The sequence below is a fragment of the Helicoverpa armigera genome, chromosome 31, assembly GCF_030705265.1.
Source record: "Helicoverpa armigera isolate CAAS_96S chromosome 31, ASM3070526v1, whole genome shotgun sequence".
In the NCBI taxonomy this organism is placed as follows: Eukaryota; Metazoa; Arthropoda; class Insecta; order Lepidoptera; family Noctuidae; genus Helicoverpa; species Helicoverpa armigera.
Window position 1 is genome coordinate 340029 of NC_087150.1, and position 15755 is coordinate 355783.

At 38.0% G+C, this 15755-nt stretch overlaps 1 protein-coding gene and 1 long non-coding RNA gene across 3 annotated transcripts in view; both read right to left on the reverse strand.

Annotated features, from left to right (window-relative positions):
• LOC110380125 (alpha-1,6-mannosyl-glycoprotein 2-beta-N-acetylglucosaminyltransferase) overlaps window positions 1-11313 on the reverse strand; it is a 63514-nt gene extending 52201 nt beyond the window's left edge. Inside the window, exon 1 of one of the 2 annotated variants that reach the window (XM_021340014.3) lies at window positions 10931-11313. The gene's annotated coding sequence lies outside the window, so the exon portion shown is untranslated. The remainder of the gene's footprint in view (window positions 1-10930) is intronic. The other variant, XM_049840196.2, reaches the window with a different exon arrangement.
• A 2075-nt stretch (window positions 11314-13388) lies between these two features.
• On the reverse strand, window positions 13389-15262 carry LOC126056733 (uncharacterized). The gene is made up of 2 exons (XR_007512224.2): window positions 14587-15262; window positions 13389-13993 (listed from the first exon to the last, which is right to left on the reverse strand). It is a non-coding gene; the product is annotated as an uncharacterized LOC126056733 (long non-coding RNA).
• Window positions 15263-15755: the final 493 nt, after the last annotated feature.

Consider the following 15755-nt stretch of genomic DNA (forward strand, 5'->3'; position numbering starts at 1 on the left):
CGGGTTCGATTCGTCGCAAGCGTTGAGCTCGAGGTCTCGGGTTTGATTCCCGAGTCGGTCACTTTGTGGGTTTTAGGAACTTAGGTAATACACTAGGCAAATAATCCATACTTCAATACTAATACAATGGCTCGGAAACTACTGAACCGTTTTGAAAATTCTTTCACTGTTGGAAAGCTACACTCTTCCCGAGTAACACAGGCATTTTATCCCGGTACGGGCAGTAGTTCCCACGGGACGCGGGTGAAACCGCGGGAAAACAGCTAGTGGTTTTATAGTAGTCTAAGAAACGGATTGGCTGGTCATAGTGGTCATCCCTACTAATATTATAAATGTGAAAGTAACTCTGTCTGTCTGTCTGTTACGCTTCCACGTCTAAACCACTGAACTGATTTTAATAAAATTTGGTACAGAGATAGAGTTGGCCTTGAGAAAGAACATAGGATAGTTTTTATCCCGGACTTCTGAAGAGTTCTCTTGAAAATGCTATATAACCGAACTCGAGGCGGACGAAGCCGTGGGCGGAAGCCAGTATATAATAACCAGGAAAAATGCAGATTAACTAGTTCTACAAATCAGCAATCACAGATACAAAATGGCAACGAATCAAGTCTACGAACGCAAACTCCTTGGTTTCACAACTAGCCTACATTACTCCGCGTTCAAGTAGATACTGGCATGTTTGTATATAGTTCGGATTTACAAATATCCGCTGTATACAATTATCTTGTTATTCCAAGCGTTTTATGACTGTTGTGTTTAAAGCTTTAAAGGGTAGGCCACTTACGGCCGTTCCAATATTGTATCTGTTGTTTTAAAGATCATCTCCCGAGCCTTTTCACAACTATGTTTGGGTCGGCTTCCAGTCTAACCGGATGCAGCTGAGTACCAGTGCTTTACAAGAAGCGACTGCCTATCTGACCTCCTCAACCCAGTTACCCGGGCAACCCGATACCCCTTGGTTAGACTGGTGTCAGACTTACTGGCTTCTGACTACCCGTAACCACTTTCAAGGATGTTCAATGACAGCCGGGACCTTAAGTTTCACGTGCCATCCGAAACACAGTCATTGGTGTCTAAGATATGCTTAGAACCTTATGTTTATGTTGGTTTACAGATAGAGATAGAATATTGCAACAGCAGTAAAGGTGTATTAAGGAGTGAGCTGTAGGTTTAATCACCTAAGGCTCGAGTCACACCGGAATAGCAGCAGCCGGCAGCGACGAGGCGAGCACTTTCAGTGTCAAGTAATTTTCAACTTTAACTACTTATATATAATCATCGGCAAGGATATTGAGCCCTGACCTTCACCTGCGCAGAAGTGATTTATTGGTTTATACAGTGCGCAAAGCGATCCCCACTCTTCCGCCGAGAGCTCTTTATCCGTGCCGATAACTATACTTAAAAGACCAGTAACATAAATCATATGACCGAAGTTATCGAAAAGCCGTCAAATATTACAAATACAGACAGATTTTTTGCCTCACCTTAGGCAAAGTAAACTTGAGTACACAGCAATGAAACGCATCACCTACCAGCCTTGTAACGAATCACCGACAACGAGAAACAACGTAAAAACTAATTGAAACTAAAAACTACGCAAATCAATAGAATTAAATAAACTAGGTGTGAGAGAACACGAATTTTGTACTAAAGATATATCCTAAAGGTGTTTCCTATATTCTAACTATCTTTTGATTTCCTTACTAGCTTCGGCCCGCGGCTTCGCCCGCGTCGAGTTCGGTTATATCGAGTTTCCAAGAGAATTCTTCAGAAGTCCGGGATAAAAAAATCCTAGGTTCTTTCTCAAGGTCCACTCTATCTCTGTACCAAATTTTATTTAAATCAGTTCAATGCTTAAGACGTGAAAGCGTAACAGACAGACAGACAGAGTTACTTTCGCATTTATAATATTAGTAGGGACTAGAGATAGAATCTTGACATTAGCCCCATACAAGTTAAGTCAAATTCCTATCTTTAGTAAACCGCCTATTTGACCAATGGCAATGGTATTTCACGGCTGGTTGTGGATTGGTTATACTAAATGGTGAAACTACTAATGTTACTTTTGGTTTTTTGTAAACGACTGCCAAAGATGTTCAGAGGACAGTAGGGACCCACCAATTTATCGTGCCTTCCGAAATCCGACCCTAGCAATCAGCTAAGAGTGCTGATTCCGAGTTTTGTAAGTTTACGCGCTAGATACGTAATTATAACTTGGCTGAAGTAAAGAGCCGTATGCTACATGACATGATTAGAATATAGCACGTTCATTCATTTTTCCGGATAATGACGCTTACTATTTCGCAAGTGAGCGCGTTTATAATACAACCAGGTGCCGATGACAGCCTTTATCAAATAGACAGTTCTAAAATTATTGCTACGTAATTCAGTTGTATGATAATAATTTAGTAATTTACGCATCGAGTAAGTTAGACTTAATTCCAAAACACAATTGAGACGGTAAAGGGCTTAACAGATGGTTTATTTACCTGTCACCTAAAATAAAACCAGTCCCACAGTTCTGAGGAAAACAAAGTCTTAAGTGAACATCTATACTAATATTATAAAGAGGAAAACTTTGTTTGTTTGGTTGTAATGGATATTCTCAAAAACTACTGGACCGATTTTAAATATTCTTTCACCATTAGAAAGCTATATTATCTGCGAGTAACATAGGCTATATTTTATCCCGGTGCGGGCAGTAGCTCCCACAGGACGCGGGTGAAACCGCGGGAAAACGGCTAGTCTTTCTATATACACATACGACGTTTTTGCATAAAACAGATACGCACTTGACCGGATTCTAGAATCTGCATCTTCAGTGCTCGACGCGATGACGACAAGGAAAACGTGACATAATGTAAGTACTTCATTTTGACAATATGGCGAAAGTATACATGACTAAACGTTTTAGCGCGGTTTTGCCCGCATCCTGTGGGATTAAGGAGATTAAAATATAGCCTATGTTACTCGCAAATATAATGCAGCTTTCTAATATCATCTCATCATCTTGAGACCCTTTTCCCAACTATGTTGGGGTCGGCTTCCAATCTAACCGGTGCAGCTGAGTACCAGTGTGCCACAAGGAGCGACTAGACTACCCTATCTGACCTCCTCAACCCAGTTGCACGGGCAGCCCAATACCCCATGGTAAGACTGGTTGCCAGAGTTACTGGCTTCTGACTAGCCGTAACGACTGCCGAAGATGTTCAATGATAGCCGGGACCCACAGTTCAACGTGCCATTCGAAACACAGTCATTGGTGTCTAAGATATACTTAGAAAGTACATACAAGTTTAAAAAAAACCATGGTGGTTTTTTTAATGTCTTTGCCCAATGTCTTTTCAACAGCATCCTCAGGAATATTAAAATCCCTTTTGTGACTGCCATTTTCAACCAACTTCAAAAAACCGGCCAAGTGCGAGTCGGACTCGTGCACGAAGGGTTCCGTAAATTACAGTTAAATCAACCTATCTCAAAAACTATAAGAGATACTTTGATCAAACCAAAAATCGTTGAAAGAGTTAATTAGCATGCATCACCTCTATTTTTTTTAGAATTTTATACCCCGTAGTTATAAAAATAGAGGGGGGGGGACATACTTTTTACGACTTTGAGAGCTGATATCTCAAAAACCGTTCACTTTAAGAAAAATGTTTTTTAGAAAACTTTATATCATTTTAAAAGACCTTTCCATTGATACCCCACACGGGTATGTACATCGAAAAAAAAAATTTCATCCCTCAGTTACATGTATGGGGGGCCCCACCCCCAATTCTTTTTTTTACTATTTAGTGTCATATTTTTGTAGCGGTTCATACAACACATATTCCCATCAAATTTCATCACTGTAGTACTTATAGTTTCCGAGTAAATCGGCTGTGACAGACGGACAGACGGACAGACGGACAGACGGACATGACGAAACTATAAGGGTTCCGTTTTTGCCATTTTGGCTACGGAACCCTAAAAAGGAGGTTCTCATCTGTGTAGTATTTCATTTAAATCGATTCAGTAGTTTTCGGGCGAAATCACGACAGTCAGAGAAGGTTTAAGTACTTTCCTATTTACATTAAATTGATACGTAAAGGGATATACCTATATGTAGTCATTTGATGACGCCACCGTGTAAAACCCCCGCTAGAATTACCGTACACTTCAGGTTTAAAACGTCACAATCACAGCCATTCATCGTTATAAGTGAACAAACGCTCGTCACGCATATTCGCGCCAAATAGGTTTGCATCTCTGAAGTCAGAAATTTTTCAATCCTCTCGCATTTTTCGTGATCAATGTAGTACTTTGCGGTACAAATTTCAAGTGTTTTTTTTTTAACGACGTCAAAAATCATCAAATGACCCCTCCCGCTGTGGGTTAGCAGCGCTGAGGGAGTGTCAGACTCTTACTGACTAAAAACCGTCGTGTTCCGTCATAGGCCTTTTATGTACCAGGGCCGCGGTATCTGTTTAGAATAACCCGCAGCGTTTCAAGTGTTTCTTTCATATTATAGGTACTTAATTCTATTTGAATGTATTGTTGCTACGTCAATTAGTTTCGGCTAAGGTTACTTACTCAGCACGATTGCTATGCAAGCCATGTTGTACTCGCGAAGGCGACATTTTATCACGTATGGTCATAAGTCTGTTCGAAATGCTGATACGAAAAACACTAATATCACAGCTGATCGTACATTGAACTGAGGCAAAAATAACGGTAATAAAAATACCCGAAAAACACGTATTTATAAATGCACGTAAGAATCATTATAACTTTTCTAACAAGTACAAACACAGCTATGATACGATGTTCCATCATGAAGTTCCAGTTCATATCTTCCGGCTCCATCATCAGATCTGTTCGACAGTACCATATTATTGTATTGTCATTACAACTAGATACAACTGCCAATTTTCATGACGCTACGATCCTTGGAAGATGGTTAAAATTTGTTAAAAATCCATTACATGGTTCCTATGTTAAAGTTTACAGCTTTGCTCGATAGATGGCGTTGTCACTCTCTGAATCGCGCTATGGTTTCGTTACGTAGGATTGTATAAGTTGTCAGCCTAACATCGGTCCGCAACGCCTATCGGGCAAAAATGAGAGTGAAGGAAAAATTTTGAGTATTTTTGAAGAAAAGTCGCACGGTGTTCACACCTGTCTGACTTCATATTAATAAAAAAATCTTAACATTGGGAAAACATTAATTGTTCGGAAAAAAATTGTGGTAGCTACTTTGTGTTTATATTGGTAAGGACTTTCCACAATTAATATCGGTTCGGACTAGCACTGTGTTAAAAATATTACAGTTTTTAAAACCAAAAAGAAAAAAAAAACATGGATATCTGCAAAGTAACTTAATAACATTTCATGTTGTTTTATGTTACTTTCGTGTAAAAGTCGTGGTGGCCTAGTGGGCAAAGAACCAACCTCTCGAGTATGAGGGCGCGGGTTCGATTCCAGGTCAGGCAAGTACCAATGCAACTTTTCTAAGTTTGTATGTACTTTCTAAGTATATCTTAGACACCAATGACTGTGTTTCGGATGGCACGTTAAACTGTAGGTCCCGGCTGTCAATGAACATCCTTGGCAGTCGTTACGGGTAGTCAGAAGCCAGTAAGTCTGACACCAGTCTAACCAAGGGGTATCGGGTTGCCCAGGTAACTGGGTTGAGGAGGTCAGATAGGCAGTCGCTTCTTGTAAAGCACTGGTACTCAGCTGAATCCGGTTAGACTGGAAGCCGACCCCAACATAGTTGGGAAAAGGCTCGGAGGATGATGAACTTAATAACATTTCATCCAACGATTTTTTTCAAAAAGTGCCAATTTTCAGCCTACTTTGAATAAATTACTTTTTTTCTTTATTAATAAACTAATCTTAAGTAATTTCTTATTATTTTTTAGCTCTTTAACAACCAACTTCTAGATTCTAGAACGATGTGACGTTCCAAACATTAGGTATTTCATTAATTTTTTGGTGGAAATCGATTTTACATTCTTAAAGCGTCATTTAAATAAATAAATGCAAAAAAAATCGATGCAAATTACAGTAGTTAATACAGAGCTGTTTATCTGTAAAACTGGAGAGCTATATTTACAGTCGTTATCGCTATCACGGAGGTAAAAGTACTCAGATAAAAACTGACTAAAACTACACGCCTCCACTGTTGGCCATCAGCAATTTTCACTGAAAATGCTGCACCAATTTGTATAGCTGATGTTGTGGGCACTTATGCTACTCAGGCAGTTAAAATTCTATAAGTAATTAGGTATAATCATCAGCAGGGATATTGAGCCCTGACCTTCACCTGCGCAGAAGCGATTTATTGGTTTATTGCCTTATGTGTACAGTGCGCAAAGCGATCCCCACTCTTCCGCCTAGAGCTCATTATCCGTGCCGATAACTATACATAAGCTCAGAAAAACTGTTGAAATTGCACAACGCTGCACTAAACGCTGTATTAGATACCCTCAAACCAGTTACCTGACCAACCCGACACCACTTGGTAAAACTGGTTGTCTAAGGCGGCCAACTTTCCGAAAACTGAATGCGGGACTTAACCTTTCGTGAAAAGGGGAGGGGGGGGGGGCATTGAAAAATTATCGGAAGGAACTGATAAAATAAAAACCGTAAGCAAAAAGCTATAATTTAACCTATCAATATCGTGTCACAGCGTGCACTAATGTCTTATTTTCAAAATCATTAGGCCTCACGAGTTCGGTAGAAATAAAGAGAACGAGATTATATTAGAGGTATAGGTGATCTGTGTTCCTGCACTGTTGAGCGTGCGCGCAGGTGGGTGTTGTGTAGAAGCGTGGTAGAAAAATAGGGATGCGGGACATGCGGGACGCATACAACGTTTTGCGGGACTATTTTACTAATAATTTCAAAACGGGATTTCGTCAAGCATTGCGGGACGGTCCCGCAGAATGCGGGACGGTTGGCCGCCTTATGGTTGTCAGACATACTGGCTTCTACATATAAACCAGTAACGACTGCCAAAGATGTTCAAATGACAGCTGAAATGCTTTCCATAACACAGAAGACTTTGTTATGTCATAGATGGGGGCTGTGGGATTGTTCGCGAGAGCTACCGCGGCGCTGGTACATAAAAGGCCTACGAAGGAACATGACGTGTTTAGTCAGTAAGAGTCTGACACTCCCTCACGCTGCACACACAGCGGGAGGAGTCATTTGATGATTTCCTGAGATATATCTGAGAGGAGTTCTAGAGTGGAGACCACGCCTCGGCAAACGTAGTGTAGGACGTCTTCAAGCACGGTGGAGTGATGACTTGCGCAAGACGGCTGGCAGGAGCTGGATGCGAGAAACCGATTATAAATTTAAAAAAACCCCCGACCCAAAAAAAGTACGCAATAATAATGACAAAAGGTTAAAAACGCTAAACCCTATATAAAGCAAAAAAATAACTTTTAACACTACGTAAACTAAATTTTGTCGTGTCGGGGGACCGCTCTAATTCATTACTTTAGATACGTGTTTTTTTTTGTACGAATGTTGTAATTAGGTAGGTATCATTTGATTTATGTAAGTATTTATGAAGGTAAAAAGCGGTCCCCCGACACGTCAAAATTTAGTTTACGTAGTGTTAAAAGTTATTTTTTTGCTTTATATAGGGTTTAGCGTTTTTAACCTTTTGTCATTATTATTGCGTACTTTTTTTGGGTCGGGGGTTTTTTTAAATTTATAATTTAATTTTATTTCATGCTTTTTAAAGGAGCTCCTTAATTTTTCCTTCTTTCATTTAATTTATTTTATCTTAAGATGGGGTCGCTATATGCGATCTCGGTCAAAGGAAGCTGTTTAACAATCCTCATGACAAACTGGCTCTGGAAGAATTGCACGGATTGAGAAACAATAAATATTAACCTTTGGACATTCTAGATTTTCAGAAAAAATATAAATCGGTGTATTCGTTTCATTCCAACATTTCGGGGTTTCATCCGCCACATCCCATTTCCAGCATCAGGTTCTCGTCAATCAGAAATATGAAGAGAACTCGTCAAGACAAATTCAACGAGCCCAAACTCGATGGGTTTACTAAAAGGCAGTTCAGGGTTACGTCTCCTACCTTCGTGCATTAACAGCAGACCAGCTCAGTGGTTCCAAAAGACATTAGTGTTTCAACTTTCAGATCCCACATATACTTGCAAGTAAACTGAGCGTGTAACATTCCTATCACATCTAGCAAACGAGCTGATGACCTTGAAGACCTGAACCGATTTCCACCAAACATAGCTAAGAACACTCCCGACTGACATACCTTTTAAACAAAAAAAACCGCATTACAATCGGATCATCCGTTTGGGAGCTACGATGCCACATACACACACACACACACACACACACACACACACACACACACACACACACAGACACGTCAAACTTATAACACCCCGTCGTTTTTGCGTCGGGGGTTAAAAATCGATCTCAGTGACGTGCACTTGGAGAGGCGTATGTCCAGCAGTGGACTGCGATAGGCTGATGATGATATCTGAGAGTAGACCGCAACATGCTTTGTTAACTTTTCCCCAATGGTTCCGTTCAGCTGTTTTAACAAAGAGATTCCAAACTATGTAATGTTACGTGAATATTGACAAAACATGATCGTCTGCTACGCTGCGCACGCGCTAAGATATGCATGAATGAACCGAAACATAATATTATGAATTGTAACGCGTTGCCGATGACTGGAGTGGCAAATGGCTAATTTGTAGACATTTTTGTGTCTACTTTGAGGCATGTAAGTGTAACGGCGAGATTCCACCAAGTTTGTTCCAACACTTCTTCTTCCCAGCAAAAACACATAGGAAGTGGTGAAGGGCGGGCGTTTTGGGGGCTGTCTTTTGTAAATTTGACGTTCAAAAAGTGCTGATTTTCAGCCTACTTTGAATAAATGTCTTTTGATTTTGTCTCAGGCTACATTTTACCCCGGTACGGAAAGCTACCTCGGATCGCGGTTGGAGCCGCGTGAAATAACTAGTCTAATAAAAACTGATAAAAAGCTACCCATTACTGGGAGCTAATTAATGATTTCCTTATCGGCATTATAAACGAAAATTAATTAGTAAAAACTGTTCGTTTTCATTAGCTATACATACTTATGCTAATTATGTGTGGGGACCAGTGGGTTGACACAGTGGTTCAGTATTTATTTGAACCAGTCCTTTTTTTTAACGACGTCAAAAATCATCAAATGACCCCTCCCGCTGTGGGTTAGCAGCGCTGAGGGAGTGTCAGACTCTTACTGACTAAAAACCGTCGTGTTCCGTCGTAGGCCGCGTATATACCAGGGCCGCGGTAACTTTTTCGAACAATCCCGCAGACCAGGCAGACCTTGGCCCTGCTGGGCCCCGCTGATTTGATCCTGGATTTATGAATAGGCCGTATATATAGGCCGCAGCCTAGGGGTGGCAGATTTCGGAAAAAAAAGTAAAAAAAAGGTCCCCTTGGCCGCATTTACTACAAATATGGAAAAATATTATTTGTTTGGTTTGTACATGGGGCGGCAGAAATAAAGTAGCTTACACTCATTAAAAATATAAATCCGGCACTGATTTGAACTAATATAGGTATTATGCTAAGTCATGGTAGCCTAGTGGGTAAAGATCCTACTTCTCAAGTATGACTATTTGAGATTCAAGGTCTAATTAAATGTTCCCTCTAAGTATATCTGCGACAAATACAGAAATAGTAATGAGACGTTTTTGCTTATTTTGATTCTTTTTTTCTTTATACTTTCAAAAGGGATGTTTTCTTATTAAAGTCTTCATACATAGTATTGAACAGTTTGCAAAATTTTGAGGGGTTCCAAGCTTCTATAATTTGGCTGCAAATTTTCATTATATCAGTATTTTTGAACTATTGTAAATGTTAAAAACTAAAGTAGCAAGCATGTATTCACCACACACATATCTATACTATTATAATACATAAGAAACATAAACATAATAACATAGTGCACTTTGTGTTATAATAAGATACTCATGTAATACCTATGTTTAACAAATAAATATTTCTGATTCTGATTCTTATTATGGAACATTTTGTATTAGTTATGTCATACCCTAAAGGTGCCGAGACTACTCAACTGTTTGAAAAATTTCTTTCACTGTTGGAAAGCTGCACTCTTTCCGAGTAACGTAGACTAAATTTTATACCGATACAGGCAGATTTCTTTCACTGCTACATGAGTGAAACCGGTGATAATAAATATGAAAGATGGTTAGTATTTGTCACTCTTTCAGGTAAAAACTACTAAACTGATTTTGGGCAAACTTTACAGTAATATAGCTTATACATACAGGCTAGTCTCTATCTGGTTGCGGGACGTATTTAACACAAACCAATAGTAGAAATTAATTGGAAAATAAAATTTCTGAGCCACCACGTTCCGAGGCTAATTTTATCATAATTACCAATCAAATAATATTGTAAAGTTGTATTTCTATTTATTTATTAAAGTCCAAAATGGGTTAGTACTCATTAAGTTACCGTGTAGATATTTTGAGTTCATATTACTTAATATTTTATGTTGAAAACAGGGCAGGAAGAAAAAGTTTACTTATTTTACCAGAAAAAATTTTAGCAAAATCGGAAGCTTATACATTAAATTGTATAATTGATATTCACGCAAAATTTATTTATTTACTCTCTGAGTTTTAGTGGATCCAATTTAACTCCAATATAAGTGTGTCACTCTTACAAAACAATAATTTTATAACTTATTTTTGTATTAAAAACACGCTATTATAGTTGTGTTGCGTAAAATATCTTCAAAACATAATTAACATAAGTTATAAAGCCGAAAAACCGGACTGAGCTTGTGAATAAAATTATTATTTAAATTTAATATTAGAGTGACCTACTTCATGTGGTAATAATGTACTTAAACAGGTTTACTCACCAGAAAAACAACACGAACATGCTTTCTCCGCACTCAACTTATAACAACTCCTTATTACTGTATATTACGTAAAAATAACAGAAACAATTCTTTAACTACTATTTTATATCAAAAAACACCAGTTTCACACACAGCACTGCGTTTTTAAAGCGCTATTAATGTTCCAAAACAGTTATGCGACACTATTACAGCTGTTTACAACTGTATTTTATAATTTTTCGCGATTACTATCGATTGGTCTTTGATTATATATATGTCTAGATGGAGTGTCACCATACAATCCCAACAAAGAAGCAGAGACAAAATTGTTATGCATGTGTGCGTGTAGATGTCATTTTACACTGCGCGTTGACGTAAATAATGATACCAGCTTCTACGATTCTCCCATAAATAATGAAAAAAAAATAGACTAATTAAATAAGTTTGTATACATAGCCTCTCGGCTGTGGCGGCCATTTTGCGCGATTCGGCGCATCTGTGTCAGCACTTCGTGGGTGGTCCGCGCGATACCGGCGCGTGTATTTAAAATTACAATATCTCAAAAGTCTTAATAAAAGCTTATATAAAGCTTATATCTTTGAAATCGCAAAGAAATAGGCTAACATAAAAATATGTATTAGTCCAGTTTCAATTTGTAATGTATAATTAGTCCTAATTTGAAATCACGATGAGCTATTATTTTCCCAGTTTATAGTAAAAAATACGTCATAAAAAAACAAAAAAAAAACGATTTCCAAAGTTTTTTCTTTACACTGCTGAATTAACATTAATTAAAGTAAAAAGAAAACAAACACCACTTGCCATATGTTTTATTTACACAAACACGTTTAACAAAAACGCATCGTCAGCCGCGAGCCGGCCGACTACTTTTCAAGTGTCTAGTATACGTCACAAGTGGGTTCCAGTTACTTCAAGTGCGTGTTTATGCATAGTTCATGTTCTTTCCCGTTCAATTCGTACAAGTAAGAGCAAGAAAGGTACAACATTACGTCATAAAGCGATAAGATAAAGCGACGGTTCGCAGAGGACTCCTGGAGCTCTGTACACAGACGCGCGCTTTTTGACAGAGAGCTCCTGGAGTCCGTTCAACAGTCGAGGGGTTAATGTTATTCGGTTTAACTATAACTTTATAGAAAATTGAACCTTGCTTGGCACTGCTCCTTTTGTAAGTCTTCGGCGCCCTATCTTGTCGACAGTACTCATGTCCTTGCTGTGGAAGTGATCGGAACACACTACGGTATTTTTTGCTGGTGTCCACATCGCATCTCCGCGGCTTTTTTAATGCGGTCTGACTCCTAACAATAGGATTACTTGGAATCCTAAAAAAAATTATGTTACGTCGATGACCATAATTTACTAATCAAATAATAGTAGATAATATTTTGGAGAATCAGAAAATGTCTATCCGAGCAATAAAAATAGAAATTATACCTATAAATTTTTTCCGCAGTGCTTAAAAAAATATCCTTTATACATAACATAAACACGTGAAGTTGGGAAAATGAAAAACAGAAACTGGCAACACTGATACAATATGGCGTGATTTAATAAACATAATTACAAAAAACAAATATTTATTTTCTGGGTCAGATACCGATGATAGGTGATGTTATTGGCACTTTTTACAATTCCTTTATAATTCCGGCAGACTTTAATTGCACCTGTCGTCATTTTACCTCTGCTATTTGTATTTTAGTTAGCGCGCGTAATACGTTTTGACAGTTAAGCGGCACGATCTGTTCTGATCACAGAACATATATACCCTAAAGGGAAGAATAACGACTCCGTACAAATTTTATGAGGAAATTTTTCCTTACCGGCCGGCGCCATCTATATTCCGCCCACGAAAACTAGAGAGTAGAAGCTAGGGCGGGAGTTTCAAACTACAGTATATTCTATAGGTCATTTTTATTGCATTTTATGCACAAGTACAGGGGCCCGATTCTCCTAAGTTAATAATGTTAAAATCGAATAGAAATTGAATCGCAATATGATCGCAGTAGCAGTTTTAACCATATCGGGCATTCTGCTACTAATATAAGACCAATCGTATTCCAACGACATTCGATTGGTTTGCGATTGGTCTGCTATTTTGGTGATTTTGGTCTATACGGTAGTTTGCTCTACAATCATATTGCAATCGTAAATCATTTGCAGACAAAATGATTCATTATTGAATGACAGAAAAGGATAAAAACGTTTATTTCAAAGAAAAAATAGCGGAATGCCACATATGCTTCAATCGTAATTGAGTCGGGATTGAATCTCAGTCGAATGTGAATCGACTCGACTGAATCGTAAAATTAGGAGAATCGGGCCCCAGTGCGTTCGTCGATTATGGCTGAGCAAGATTATCACATTTTGCTCAGCAATAATCGACATGAAACACAGTGTACTTGTGCATAAATTGCTAATATTTATCTTTATAGAGCAGTGCAGCAGTGTAATAAAAGGAAGATTACAGTACAAGAGTTTTTTATTTAGCATGTTAATAATTATAATTTATTTCCAGAAATAGGGTACAAAAGGTGTTCATAAATCACAAGTATGTGCACCTATGTAATGAATTTTAAAATACATGAATTTAATCAATTTAGGTAGGTATTTCAGACATTTTCGTCCAAAATAACAAGTATGGATGGGCCTATTGCATACAATTTCAACATCAAAACATAAACAAACAAAAATTCTAGTTAGTTTTAAAGTGTTACTATTATAAAAAACAAGACTATGTTATTATACAATAAAGAATACTATCGATTTGTTTAACAAACAACAAGTTTACAGACATGGTTTAAATTATTCTATCATATTGTGTAATAAACGTTGGTGTTATTTCTTCTTTATTATAGAAATGATTAGGAAGAGAAAGACACTAGACCAATTATATTTTGATATTTACAAACATCAGGTACAGCTGTTCTGAACAACTTCTTCTCATTAAAGCATGTGCTTTTGAAATGTTTGCTGCATAGCATCTTATGTTGTTTATGGAGTGCGTCCTGGAATTTTGGTGAAGACCAGGCTTCGTTTGGGAAGCAATACTTTGCCCATAATTCACAACTGAAAATTAAAAATATCAAAATTACACACTCATCATCAGCCTTCTAATGTTCCCACTGCTGGGACACAGCCTCCTCTCTAGGAGAGGGCTTGGGCCATAATCCACCCCGGGCCCAGTGCGGATTGGTGGATGTCACACGTCTTCGAATTTTTTTTTGGTTCTAGGACATGCTGGTTTCCTCACGATGTTTTCCTTCACCGTTTTGAGAGCAGTAGTGACGAAATAAATTACACAAAGTTATGCGCCAGATCGGGTTTGAACCGCGACCTACCACTCGTAAGTTGGGGCAGTTACCACTGCCACCACTGCTCTCAAATTACACACTATTTTAATCATTTTCCGAGTTAAGATATTATTATATCATGTCAGTGGGTAGTCTTCGCTTTGATTGAAAGAGATGTTATATTAGATACGGGAATGGTGTAAGCAAGAAAACTTTTTATAGTAAGTACCTAATGATTTTTGGCAAGGAAAGTTGGGACTTAAGTATATAGGTATATATGTTACGTGAGTTTGTGGTAGTTAGAAGCGGAATTAACAATAAATGTGGTATTCTATGTCGTCTAAGACGAATAGCATGGAGTGTACATACCGCAGAGCATTTTAGTGCCAGGCTTTGGAAACCGATGCAAAGTGATGCTGGGATCTTTAGAAGGTGAAGATCCACACAAGCAGCAGATTCTTGTGTTTTCTTTTTGTGAACTCATCGCGAATTAAACACAAAACAAAATCAAACAAGTCACTGTCTCAACACCGAGTCTATATCTCACAAATACACACTTAATTTCACCAAAACACAGCAACGGAGGAGCAAGCTCGACTCAACGTTATCAATGTATGTAGAATTAAATGGAAGTAGTTTATTTATTACAAATAAACATTAGTACAAGATAAAATGGTGCGCAACCGGCCGCAGACATTTTTCTTGTGACGTCAACAATGTCAAAACCAATATGGCGTCCGGACATTAGTGTTGCCACACATAATCCCCCATATATATTTTCTAATAAGTAATATTAAATTTTATATCTAATATTTCTCAACTAAGTATATTTTTTGGCATTAGAATAATAGCTAAAAGTATCTTCAAGGGTAATTTACTTTAAAAATCAATTTATACGCTCATTATTAGGGAGAATACGAAATTGTATTTTTGGTGGCAACATTATATATTTATCTCTTTTACTCTGATGTCGTTGACTCTCTCTTGTTTTCAAGCCCACCTTAATGCAATTCGTAGAACAAACTTGACAGACCCTGGTTCTGATTGACAGGAAAGCTAATGTCGATGAACAGTACATTGACATTTTTTTCCACGCTTGCGCGCACTCGACGCTACATCTAGACATATATATAATCAAAGCGATTGGTTTACGGTGTATGAAAAAAACTGTGTTATTTTCCTAATTTGTATGCTTTCTTTTGAAATGTGGGGTTCGTGTTGTGTTTATTTATACGGGCGTCTATTTTAGGCCGTGCAGTCAGTCACATGATGCTAATTGAGTGAATAAACAGTTTTAAATTGAATAAAAAGTCAATGCAGGCCACTACGGAGCAAGTGGCAAAATATGTAGGTATTTTCGACCTACTTTCGATGGTAGGAAAATTGACAGTTATGTCTTAGTGCTGCCATCGAGATAAAATTTTATGCAACCATATTTTTGGTCTCTAAGAATTCTGGAGTCGTTGAAGTAAAGCCGGAAATAGATTATCAAACGCGGCTTATGTCTTTTTATGTTAATGTATGAATTTTTCCGAGTT